This window comes from Falco peregrinus, chromosome 8 (genome assembly GCF_023634155.1).
Source record: "Falco peregrinus isolate bFalPer1 chromosome 8, bFalPer1.pri, whole genome shotgun sequence".
Lineage (NCBI taxonomy): Eukaryota > Metazoa > Chordata > Aves > Falconiformes > Falconidae > Falco > Falco peregrinus.
In genome coordinates this window covers 51,801,678-51,814,893 of record NC_073728.1, presented here as the reverse complement: position 1 = coordinate 51,814,893, position 13,216 = coordinate 51,801,678, and positions in this window count along the sequence as shown.

The following is a 13,216-nucleotide window of genomic DNA, read 5'->3' as shown; positions in this document are numbered from 1 at the left end:
ATGGTTTTATTATGGTTGCTAGTTGGTATGGTTAGTTTTTCATATGGTTGGCTTGTTCTACTGTCATTATTAAATATGGTTTGAGGTTTCTATCTTGGTTTTGTAATACAGTTAGTTTTTCTTCTGTTGAATTTTCATACTGTTTGGTTTTACAGGGTTGGAGATTTATACAATTGGTCTTTATACAGTGGGGGTTTTACCTGGTAGGGTTTACATAACTTCTTTTTTAAACTCCGGTTTACATTACAGTTGGAGTTGTTTATGGTTGGTTTTTATATGGCTGATTTTCAGTGCTGGGGGTTTTTAAGGGGATTGGTCTTAGTATGGTTAATTTTGATATAGTTTATATGATTTACCTCATATTTTTGCTTTTCCTACAACTGGATTATAATAGAGCTCGGGTTTTTATATATTTATTTATATATTTGGTTGTTTAATATGGTTGTATTTATACTGTGTAGTTTAATACTTTTTTAAAGTATTTTAAGTTGGGTTTTATACAAATTTTTTCTAATGTGGTTGAGGTTTTAGATTATTTCATTTAATATGGCTAATATTTTAGAAGGTTGGGGTTTTTTAAGTCATTGAAGTTTTCTGCTGTGCTTTTTAATATGGTTTCTTTTTAAACAGCTGGGGTTTTTAACAAGGTTGAGTTTTTAGATGGTTGGGTTTTTAGACTGTAGTTTTGATACTTCTTTTAAACTTTTTTTATATATACCGCTGAGATTTTTTTCTAATTTTTAAATAGAAGTGGGTTCTTATCATTTTGGTCTTAATATGGTATGGGTTTTTTTTTTAAATATGGTTGAAGCTTCATTTACAGCAACAACAGCTGAAAGAGTTCATTTATATACAGTGTGCATTTTGATACCACATGCCATAAGCTCCTCTAAAAACTTTTCCTCTCATTATTTAGAGAGATAAAAATGAATTCATTAGGTAACATAACATAACAGCTATGTTTATCTGCTGGAATAAAGTAATTTCCATAATATGAACATTTCATATTTTAAACAAATATATACCCACATACAGAGACACTTCCAAAGTAACAGATGTATTACAAAAGACTGCTATTATTGAGAATACAATGACTGGGAAAACGTCAATATCATTGACAGTGACATTATTAAATTATTTCAATGTCAGTGTCAAGGCGAGAGACCAGCCCTGTGAATTCTAGTGCAGCAGGCTCCTCTTTTCCTTCTACCTGCCTTTGGAGAGGGACTGAAGGGTACCTCGTACATAACTAACTCACTACTCATGCTCAGAAAGAGTCTCCTCTAATCTTGAAAGTACATTTTGACCCAACTAGTGTGGATGGGAGTTTTATGGCCAAACTCAGGCAACTTAAACCTGGTCTATGTTTCAGCCTTCAAGACTTAATGGGAAACTTAATGAGATTACTCTGACCTTCCCATTTAATCTTTTCTTTTTCTTCTTCTTCTTCAAGCTCACATGCATACTCAAATTTTCTTGTCAAAATCACAGAGTACCTTCTAATTAAAAGTTGGGTTAATATAGGGATCAATTAATTTGGAATCAAAGAACAATGTTACATTTGCAGTAGAGCTTATTTAATTTAAATGGGGAAAAAATCATACAATCTACTCATGAGAGCTGAGAAAAACAATATTTAAAATGTAGATTTTTGATTACTGAATTAAATGACCTAGAACATTAAATTGTCATGTTTAAAGAAGAGGAAACTTTGTTTTAAAATACAATCTTCATTTTAAATAGTTATTTGCACATCTGAGACCCACTGAAAGCTGTTTCTGTACACCTAATTAACGACCCATATATATTTGAACATCTGTGTTTCACTCCATTTATTTTCTTGCTCATCCACTTGGAGAAAAAAAACACTCAAAAACATTTAAATTAATATCCAGTCAGTAGATAAAATAGCAGTTGTTTCGTAAAGGATCACTTGTTATATGTATGGTTTGCAGCTGAATGACCTTCTGACAACACCTACTTTCTGTCTTCTACACCATCCGCTCATAAATACGCTACGTTGTATATTCTAAGGTATGTAAATTCAATTCAACTGCCTCAGAGTGGAACACCATTGACTTTGTTCAGTGCTATACCAGGAGATGCTCTGGATAAACTTGTTAATTAAATATGGGTCACAGCTGGCTACTGAAAACCATACATTGCGTGAAACAACTCATTCATTGCCTTCATTGCTATTAAATAGGAGATATCAGCAGGCTCTTCCTGCCACTCTTTCTTCTCTACCATTCTAGACTACAGACTCTTTAAGAAAAAGACGTAGGTTTTAAATGTAATACACATAGAGGCTTTGGGGTTGGTGTTTTGGTTTTTTTTTCCCCATTTTCCCCTTTGAGTGCAGTTACTACACATTTTTTTTGCATAGAGTATAGACAACAGTTTGCAGTCTTGGTGGAGACAGATCCTAACAGTGGCAATTTAACAGTCACATTGCCATCCTCAGCAGGAGCCTCTTAGTGACCTGCCTCACTGACATTTAAAATGTTATAAACAAGGGATAAATTTTTGGCAAATATCTCTCATAAGTACTGGAAACGTTTACAGACAACAAAATAAAATTAGCCATCATGACAGTATCAAACAGGAGAACAAAGTGGGTTTACTGATATTAGACAGAATTTTAATACTTGTAATGCCCAAAACAAAAAAGCATTAAAAGAAGAAATTTTACAAAATGAGTCACAGTTTCCAAGCATATCATCCTGACCTCTTATGTTTAACAGTGTATATGACAGTCTGACTATCATAAACTCAATGCCATACATGAAGATACTTAAGGACCATTGACACAAACATCAAACCATCCTATCTCTGTTTGACTTGGTTAAATTTTCATACTTAACTAAATTCAGTAGGCACATGAATATTTTACACTTTTCAATGAAAGCCTGACATCTCTCATTTAATTTTTTCTAAGCCTACAGTAATGAAATGAGTCTACTGCCAGAATTTTTCAGTCACTGAGTGACTGAATTGTAATACCATGAAAGTTTGGAAATTATCTACCACGAGAATTTATTTGGTTATCTAACAACTAACAGGAAATGAACACACTAATCAAATGGCTTCCTGCAAGGAGCAATCAAAAGCAGATTATTTTCTCCTCATGCACTGGGAAGTAAAATATTACCAAGCACCAGAGAGAGGGCTGAATACTCTGGGCACCAACCGGGCACGAGCGCCAACCATTTTGTATCCCCACAACCCAGGACGTTGGCTGTTTGCTCTAGTTTCCCTGCTAGAAGCATTACAGGCATGTCAACTTAGGAAAGAATTGAAATGAGCTCCTCTACAATCCAAAGTACTCCATCCATATTGAAATATTTACTCATGCAAATTTGTACTGAAAGTTTTAATTTGCTCAATGGATAGACACAAGTTAAAGAATGATGTAATTTTCAACCCAGAAGATGGATCCAAAGAAATACTTAGTACCAAATAAAATGCTATATACCTCTTCCAGCCATGTTGCTTCTAAATTTTTTCTTGTTCAGTGAACACCAGTAAAAAATATGAAAAAAAATCATATTTTTAAAATAACCTCACTATTGAGGCTTTCCTAAGCATATGTTTAAGACACAAAAAGGCTTTCATGAAAACACAGACATCAAGAAACTATGATTAGATACATGATTTAATAAGAGTCTGACCTAAACAGGTTTAATCCATCTCAGTTATGTGACATACTGAACACCTGAGCAACGTACCATTGTGGCTACCCTTTTGCCGATACTGAGTTAACTACTTTGAAATTAATTAAGAATTATTCTTATGTTCTAGTCCCTTTATGGGGTAATTTAGCTACCTGTCTAAAATGATTACATGTTTTGAGGTTAAGAGGCCAAATCCTGAACATGCAGTAATATGACAATCCTGTTGCTGCATGTCTGATCCGAATATTTTCTGTGGAAAAGCATAGTTGTTTGACATGTTTTATAATAACATAAAATAGCTTTTATGGAAAAAAGTTAACTTTCTGAAAATTAATGTTGCAGAGGAATGTATTAAATCTGTTGATATTTTTACAGTAAAAAAAAAAAACCCACAAAAATAATTGTTATGGTTGAAATGTTTTGTTTCAGCTTTATAATTCTGATTATAAATTGCAAGAGTGATTACACTGCAAGAGTTGCAACAATAAAATCCAAGACAACCATACTATAAGAATTCCTCTTATGCCTATATTCATATTTCTGAAGGAGTCTGTTTTCATTCCCAATTAATGTGAAATTTTTGCTATCTGCCATCCATCAAGTGAAGAGACTAAAATGTACAGAGTCTAAGTTATGGTTGGGTCAAGAAAGAGTATCTTTTTACACACGGATAATCTGTTTATTCCCTATTTGTACATAATTTAGTTCCATTACAGTCAGTTTATATGGTTTTAGGCAGTATAGAAGAGGTTCAATCAGAAATTTACTGTGATAAGCTAACTGGTGAAATTCTTAAGTAATATTCAAATAAACCTGTACAAACCTGTAATATATACAGGCATGGACTGAGAAGCTATTCCTTCTTATTTTAGTTAAGTCACTTGATCTATTTTGGTCCAAACCTCTGTCCAACCCCTCACCGGTTTCAGAGGAACCAGTTTCACTAAAAATAGGTATTTTGTCTAACTTATTCGCCTAACACCTCAGTGTTTATTTTAAACTATTTTGTTTGTTTGTTTGCTTTGTTTCCTTGATAATATTTTTGCTGGAATGTATTTTATTTCAATGAAGAAATAGTGCTAATATGCAGAAAAGCAACTATTAGTGAGTACTAATATTTCATATAGGATAAAATGAAAGAATAAGTGTTTTTTAAAAATTGCATCAACAGGTATTTTATAAACCATAAAAGTATACTGCAATAGTAAATTATATGTCTTTTTTCTTAAGATACCTCTACATGTATTTCTTACAAGTCAGGGAAAATATAGTTTGAGAATAATATAACTATCTGCAAAAACAGTAGCTGATTTGTACAAAAATACACATATGCACAGAAAATTGCTCCACTATTTTTGCCATATCTTATTTAATAAACTTACAGTAACTTACAGCAACCAAATTCTCAGTGCAAAGGCTTAGAAGATGTGATATTTTAAAGAATACTATATATAGTCATTCATGATCAACACGTTATCCTAATTCTGGGAAAATAAGTCATTAGTGTTATAATTGTCAGAAACAAAAGTGGCTAATACAATTGCTAGAGGCAACAGAACTGTACTGGTGCTTAGCCAGTCCCCCGTACCCCCAGCTCCCAATCAAGATGTTCCATATTGACCTTCAGTGAAGGATTGAGCAGCCATTAAAACACAATATGAAATACATCAATCCCTTCAGATCTTTTGATATGACACCAGATGAACATTGCTTTGGGTAGAGAATGCACTGAATTTTCAGTCTCCAACGCAGCATAAGAGCGTCGACTTCCTGGTCCTCCTTGGACTTTATAATCGCCTGAGGACTTCTGGCAGGCAAAGTGGTAAAGAACCAAATCACTGAAATACAACACAACTCAAAGCTTTGCCACACAGAAATAGACCTGAATATAGCTTCTCCCTCCTTTACTCATTTCTACCACACTGTCTTTGCCACCTGACAGCAGCTTCCTCTACCATTGCTTTACATTAAAAAGATAATCAGGCATAAAAATCACTGTGTCTGTCTGTCAGCCTTTGCATCTCTGTTTGCGCACATTGAGATTGATTTTCCCCATCATTTTAGAACGGACACTTGGGTACATTAACAAAATGAATATGGTCATAATCATGAAATATTACCTTGATAACCATTTGCATTCCTGGAGTAAACGTTATCTTGCCATTTTTGAAGGATTTATAATTCAACTGTAATATTCATGGTAGGCTGAACTTGACATACAGATCTCTGCAGGAAAATGTTTTATACTTTTTCATAACCTATAGGACTTTAACAAATGAAAGAGCAGAGATGTTCTTTGCAGTAGTTTGTTTATCCTTTAGAAATACTTGTTTGAAATCCCTTTTATTTAGGGGCTTGAGAAAAAAAGCCAGCATATGAACAGCAGAGTTTATTCTACTGCCCTTGCAGAGCTCAAATGCAGCTGTTGAATTACAAAGCAAGAAGGAAATCTAGGCTCATTAAGTAAATGCCAAAACTCTCACAAGAACTGCTTGTTTGCACGTGGTCCCAGTTATTACCAAGTACTGTAGCCTTCTCTGTTCATTTGCATATCTCTAGCCTAGTGGCTCTATGCTACACCAAGTCATATTTTGCAATATGCACTATTTTCCATAGAAATATCAAAAAGTATAAGCTACTCCATTTTTCTGAAGTTCTCATTGGAGAGAAACAGCTTTTCAGAACAACAAAAGGGAACAAACCTTTGTCTTCTGATATTCCTTTTAAATGCAAGTGAACACTTTTAGAAGAAATTCTATCCTCCAAGCTCTGTTCCTCATGAAATAAAACAGTCCACAATTTTTTCCTGTCTTGATTCGCAATCACCTATCTTAATCACATTTGTCTTTAAAAGGATTGTCAGGTGTCCAGTCCACAACAATACAACTGAAATAGTTTGCAGCTTGGAGAGTAGTGAAAGTAAGGCTTAGAAAACCACAAACCTAACATGAAAACCCCCATGGGAGACTGAAGAAACGAAGACTTAAATATTAGTTATATACTACTTCATTTCTGTCCCATTCTGTCATATCAGTTGTTTCCATACATATAGGAAAATCCTTCAGCTGTAAACTAGCACAGAAAATTGACTTTCCAGAGAGTGCTTAACTACACACACAGCTGCACATGATCACCTATGTCAGTGCACACCAAATCTGACCGTCGCTCAAAAGCAAACAAGGAACACCAACATATTGTTGTAGAAAATGTTCTCCTGCCACGTGCTCAGAAAGCATGAATGATAGCATATTGGCAACAGATTTTGAAAAAGAAAACTTTTTGTAAGGGTTCTTTAAAAGTTATTACAGTCTTTACAGCTTTTAAAGTTCACACAGACTTTATTTTACCACAAAGCAATTCTGAAATAAAACAATCTCAGCTACCAGGTAAGGAAATAGAAGGAAAGAATGATTAATCACACACTGTATGGAATACAGTAGGAACTCTAGACCTAATACAGTTTTTTAGCAGACCAAAAGTTACTCTTAGAGTTCACTGTTTCAAACTGTGGACTCTGAAAAAGCATTTCATATTACCTCTGCAAGTGGTTAATAAACTGAATTCTCACAATGACTATGTAGCTGTAGAAAAAGAAGTATTTTATAAATGCGGCTTACCTATTTTTTTTGTCTGCAGGGAACAGCCATAACTGACCAGTTTGAATCAAACACAAGAGGGTTTGTGAGATGCAATTTCTAGAAATAGGAATCAAAGCCAACTTTTGAGGTAGGCAAAAGTTGTTTACTGGACATCTCATTTTATAGAGATAATTTCGAGCCAGAAATAAACAAACAATACATGTGAGTCTTCTGGGAGCCTCCAACTCCAGGTCAGCAGCCGCATCGAGTTCTTCAGATATTTGGCAAGATGCCAGCAGGGAGTCTTCTGCTGAAGACACAGTTTGAATTACTTCTCCAGAATTAATCAGTAAACCCAATGTTCTTCCCAAGTCACACCAGAATGTAATGTAAAATTTAATTGTCAGGGATTCAGAAGTGCCATAAAAAAAAAAAAAAAAAAAAGCAGCCTAGAAAATAAGATACTACCTTGAAAGACTGGATTGTGCTAATAGCAAGGTGCCTGACTTTCAAATGCTTTTAACTAGGTAAAAGTTTTATAAAAAAAATAATTCCTTGCTACTTCACTACTCTGTTCTGTCTGATACTCTTCAGAACCTTGTGCCTCAGAGAGCCCAGCGTGTTAAGTGACTAACATCTATTATATGTTGTATGTTTTCTTGTTTTCTCTACAGGAACTAAAGTATATGTTCTAGGAAAGGATTCTTTTCTTTTGTTGGGATCTTTTGTTTGGATTGCCTTTTGGCTACCTTTTTAGTTTTTCCTCTTCTTACCCTGCATTTATGTGGCCTTTGCTGAAGGATGGATACTGCTACTGATGGATCATAGTTCCAGTATTATAAGGTAACTTTAATACTATTCTAGACGTGAAAAAATTTCAATTTTTTTCTTAATTTTCTTTCTGTTTTTAAGAATAAATGACAGCTCATATTGTGCGTAGGTTCCTGCTGATGACAGTCCAGGCTGCTAACAGATTGCTAATCTGATAACTGGGCTATTAAAAGATCTTGAGGAGACAATTTCCTCTTGCTTTCCAACTACAATTTGGGAAACTTATTTCCTTGTATTGAATCATTAATAATCTAAATTACTGCTATAGTACCTAAAAAGATAATGTTCCTTAAGTCAGTTCCACACATTCAAAAAGTACTCTATCCACCTTCTCATAACCACTGCCAAGGATCAGAACACACTGTGTTGTGTATGATACAGGGACAGTATCCTGGCGTGGGGGAGCTTTCTATGTGACAGGAGAACAAAACACACCAACTGATGGTCAAAAGAAGTAAATACAAGCTAGGAATTTGACAGATGTTCCTGTCTAGTAGACAGGAACACATATTTTTATATATAGATATATATATGTAAATATATATTTTAACACCATATTTGCTAGGTTGACAGGTGTAGACAGAGGAGCCTATATAGAGACAGTAGTTCCAAACAGAAAAAAAAAAAAACAAAAACAAAAACACTAAGAAATAAATTGTCCCCTACTGATTTAATACTATATGGATATTATTCTGGAATTCCGCTTATATTATTAAGCATATCATCAGTCCTAACAAGGCAGAAGAACTTCTAATAAGCCTTTCCATCAGAGCTATCTTCTTGATGTAAATGCAGACAGAAGTTACTTCCCACAACAACATAAAGTAATTATTCCTCAGTGTCCAAAGAAGCTACCACCCACTTTCTTCTTCAGCCCAGATGAGTTTGGTGATTAAGCCATCTCAGCAAGACTGGAAAAAGGTGTATTATTATATTCTTATTTATACTAAGATGATTCTCAAGAGTCACAGGAACAGGGTAGGATCCTGCTGTATTAGGTACCTTAGAAAAAGAAGAACCAAAACTTCCTTTCCTGAGGTTGTATAGAATTGCCAACCTATAGGATAAATATAGGATGACATGCCATCTCTTGGAAAAAGACACTAAAGTATCTCTGCTTCTACCAGCCAGTATTAGACTGTTGGGGTCTCATAGATGGAGTCGGAAGCACCAAATTCCCGAGCTGTTACTGTTCCCCCTGCTCAGCTGCTAATGTCAGATTAAACAGCTAAAAGTCTCTTCCCTCATCTAGCTTCTGCACCAGCCTGAAAACTACATTCTTTCTGCCTCTCTAGAAAGCATGCTATCTGGTAACACAACTGCACACCTATGCAGCAGCTGCTGTCGAAAGGAGCCACCTCCCCTCCAAAATCCCTGTAGCAGCATGGGCAGAGGGTACAAGTAATCAGCCAGGGTAGGTGTAGATGCCTCTTCACCCAGCGTTTATATTTAATCTAAAAAATAGCCCCCAAAATGAGAACACTGGTGAACTCAGATCCCACTTGCTTTGTAAAGTCCCCTCCTAAAATAAAAGCAGTCAATCAAGAACTCCTAGCTTTCTGTCTAAGCATATTTTGGGAAAGGTAAGCTTACAGAGTGCTTAAAGTCAATAAATGTAATTAATAAGGATAACACATGCAGCTTGACTATAACCACTTTTAAGTACTTCAATTAAGCAAAGGTACAGACCCACATGCTAGTAACTCACTGACTCAGTGTATATATATATATATATAAAAAAAAATAATATTACTTGACAGCACTAAATCTAAATTCTTCATTACTCGAGTTTCTTTATGTCTTCAGTTGAATGACACAAGCACTTTAGGCTTCTAGGGCTGTGTCCAAATGTGGTTTTTGAGCACCCAGGTGCTTTTTAACATGCACTAAGGTAGAAAGAATTATGTTTAGTCTAGTTAATATCACTTCTGCAAGATTTTATTCTTTTTTTAACAAAATAAATTAATTGCTAAAATGTTAACATTTCTCTGTATGCTTTTGGTATTCCAAAGCAAACTGTACTGGAGAAAGGAAGAGAATTAATGGGGGTTTATTAACTGCTTCTCTAAAGATCATGAAATAGTAAGTGAAACAAAGGAAGTGAACTAGTAGTCCAACAAATGATTTCATGAATAAGAAACAGATACAACTAGAAACTGACAGTTACTCAACGGCAATTCTTGGCTGGTAAAGGTGAATTGGACAGGAGCAAGCAACAGTATTTGTGCTGGGATTCTATATGAGGGGTCATTACTTTAAGAATAAGAACTGTCTAATTCCACATCAAAGCATTCACAGACTGGAAAGATACATTCTGAACTGCATGAAACTTGTCTCCTGTGCTTTTTGAAATTAAAAGAAATTCAGAATAGTTAATTTTCAGATAGCTGTCTCGAGATGGAAGTACAAAATACTACAAAAAGAGATAAGGAATAAGAAAAAATGTGTTATACAAGAAAAGTGACTGTCATCAGGTCGTTTTGCTATCTAGTCACATTAACTGATACTTTAGTTTAACTAGTCTGAATGAGATAGTATTAATGAGTAAGAGAACACATACAGCAAGGTTATCAGAACACAGATAAGACTGCAGACACTGAATATATAACTTTTCTCGGAAACAGGGAAATGAGGGGTGAGAGACAGATGCTGGCCAAATCCACCAAACTCAATTAAAGTCCCACACTGACTTTAATGAACTCTGTCAAAACTAACTCTGATCTAATTAAAGGAGCACCTTTTTAATATATACTTCAGAGTTAAGCTGGCACAGGAGAATAAAATTCAAAGAGCACAACAGAAATAAAGATGACTGCCTAAAGCATGAAGTGTCTCACATCTGGTTGCGTTACCATCCTGTGACTGATGACACGCATTGCACTGTAGGCAATGAACTGAATTTTGTCAAGCAAAATGAGCCAACAGGAGAATTTGAGCAAAGACCTTTAGAACCAAGGGCATGAAGTATTATCTTCTCAGATAAAGCTGTATTGTTATGTAAGCAACATAAAGATAGCAGAAATGTTAGCAGAAACGTTAATCTTACTGGAGCAAAGCAAACAACCACCTCAGAGTACAAACATCACCATATATACACTAAATCCATTGCTGCATCCACAATACTATTTTAGTTTGGTTTAGGAATGCATTCCTAAAGCAAAGAATCCTGTTTTTTAAACAAATTACCATGCTTCGGTGTGCCTTTCAGAGTGTAAAAATTGAATTTCTTTTGCAGAAAGGTGAATTGTTAGACAAGTCTCAAAGAATACACATTCCAGCTAACACACATCCAGTTCACGGCACAGACAAGAGCTAGGTCAAGGTAAGATCCCCAGACATATAAAATACTTCATGAGTCATCAATACCAACTGTTTTGCTTTCTAGATCCAGTGCTAACAACCATGCTACCTGTTACGTTAACCATAGCCCACATATATGACAAGTACACATACAAATTGTGTCTGGAGAATCTTCCCAACATGTTTGGAGTGCATCACATTTGGACACAGCAGGATAAAGCAGAAGTGAGATATGTGTTGAGCGAGCAGTAAAAAAAAACACAAAGAAACAAGCCTTCAACCTGAGTTTAGTACGAAGACTAGAAGTGCAAAAAAAATCTGGAAAGAGCATCAAAGGAAGTCTGAAAAGTGCACATCTGTCCCTTGCATTTCTTCCTTCAACAGAGTTCAGTCATGGAAGACACACTGCAGCAGCTGAGAGCTGTTCAGAGACAGGGATTAGGAGTAGTAACACCAAGTTACAACACCCAGGCTTCACTTTAGCCTGAAAGCTGGAACAGATATTATTTGAAGAAATTTGCTTGCCGTTGGCTACTGAATCAAAAAAAATTAAGGTTTATCCCACAGGAGGGACTAGAACCATTTTAAAATTCATTAGGTTTTCATAAAAGTTTTAAAACAAAAGAAAACAAAACAGAAACCACACCCTAAAGGTAAGCCTAACACGAACTGTAATATTAATGAACAAACTTGCAGTCTGAAACCGCCGACAGACTTTAACTGCATGTATTACCTGAAAAGATTAAACACGTATCAGAGCTAGTTGTTTCTTTCATTCCGTTTCTTAGTTTAGGAACTGGACAGTTAATTCTTAACACTAGTACAGCTGGTTTATAGCTAAAAGCTATTTCCCTTGGCCTATATTAAATGGTGTTTTCTTGAGAAAGTCAATAAAGTATACCCAGGGAAAACTGAAGTATGAAAGAGATTTCTTATAGTGGAAAACAACCAGATGTCATTGACAGTAATGTGCCTCCTTATTGACTGTTTCAACCCAAAGGTCAAGGGATGAATGAGCCATGAAACACTTAATTATGGCATTTCTTTGAAACTCAGATACTTCCCAGATTCAGTCCTGTATTAGTCTATTGGAGTCAACAGTTCAACAGTATGTGAAAGAGTAAAATGGCTTAGTTGCTCTAAAGTGGCAAGGGAAAAGATACCAGTTTTGCCTTTTGTTTAGTACTTAATTCCTACTGGAAACAAAAGCATGCAAGTTAACGCTATTTTAAGCCATAGCTGCCTAGAAACACTAGGAATTAACTCAGGTAAGTAGAGAATATACAAAAACCTCACTGAGTTCCAATAAATTTTCTTCCAGAAAGACTAACTTATATCTCCCTTTCATTGTGCTGTTAGACACACTCAGTAAGTTTAGACACTGCAGACACCTTTTAGACCATACTAGAAAACTACCAATTTGATGAAACTGCATAAATGCCGTATTACTTCAATTCATTCCATAAAGCTGTCATTTTATTTATTGTAGTCTCAGTAGTTCTAATCCTTGGAAATAAAGTTCATTGTTGTTCAGACCTCTTACTACATTTTATAGATTCTTCTTGCCCTAAATAGGAGTTGGAGCAACATACTTCAAAATAAAACTAGAAAAAGTGTACAAGGTGGTGTAAATTATTTCTAGATTAATACCTAGCAGCTAACCACAGGTATTTCAAAGGACATCTGATGAGAAGGCTGTCCAAATACATCAAATCCCTAGTACACTGCGCATCTCTGAGGGAAAAAAAAAAAAAAAAAAGGTAGCTGAAATATCAATAGCTGAAGTCTGTTGTAGATGATCTGATAGTAAGGGGATGCCCTTGGAACATTTTT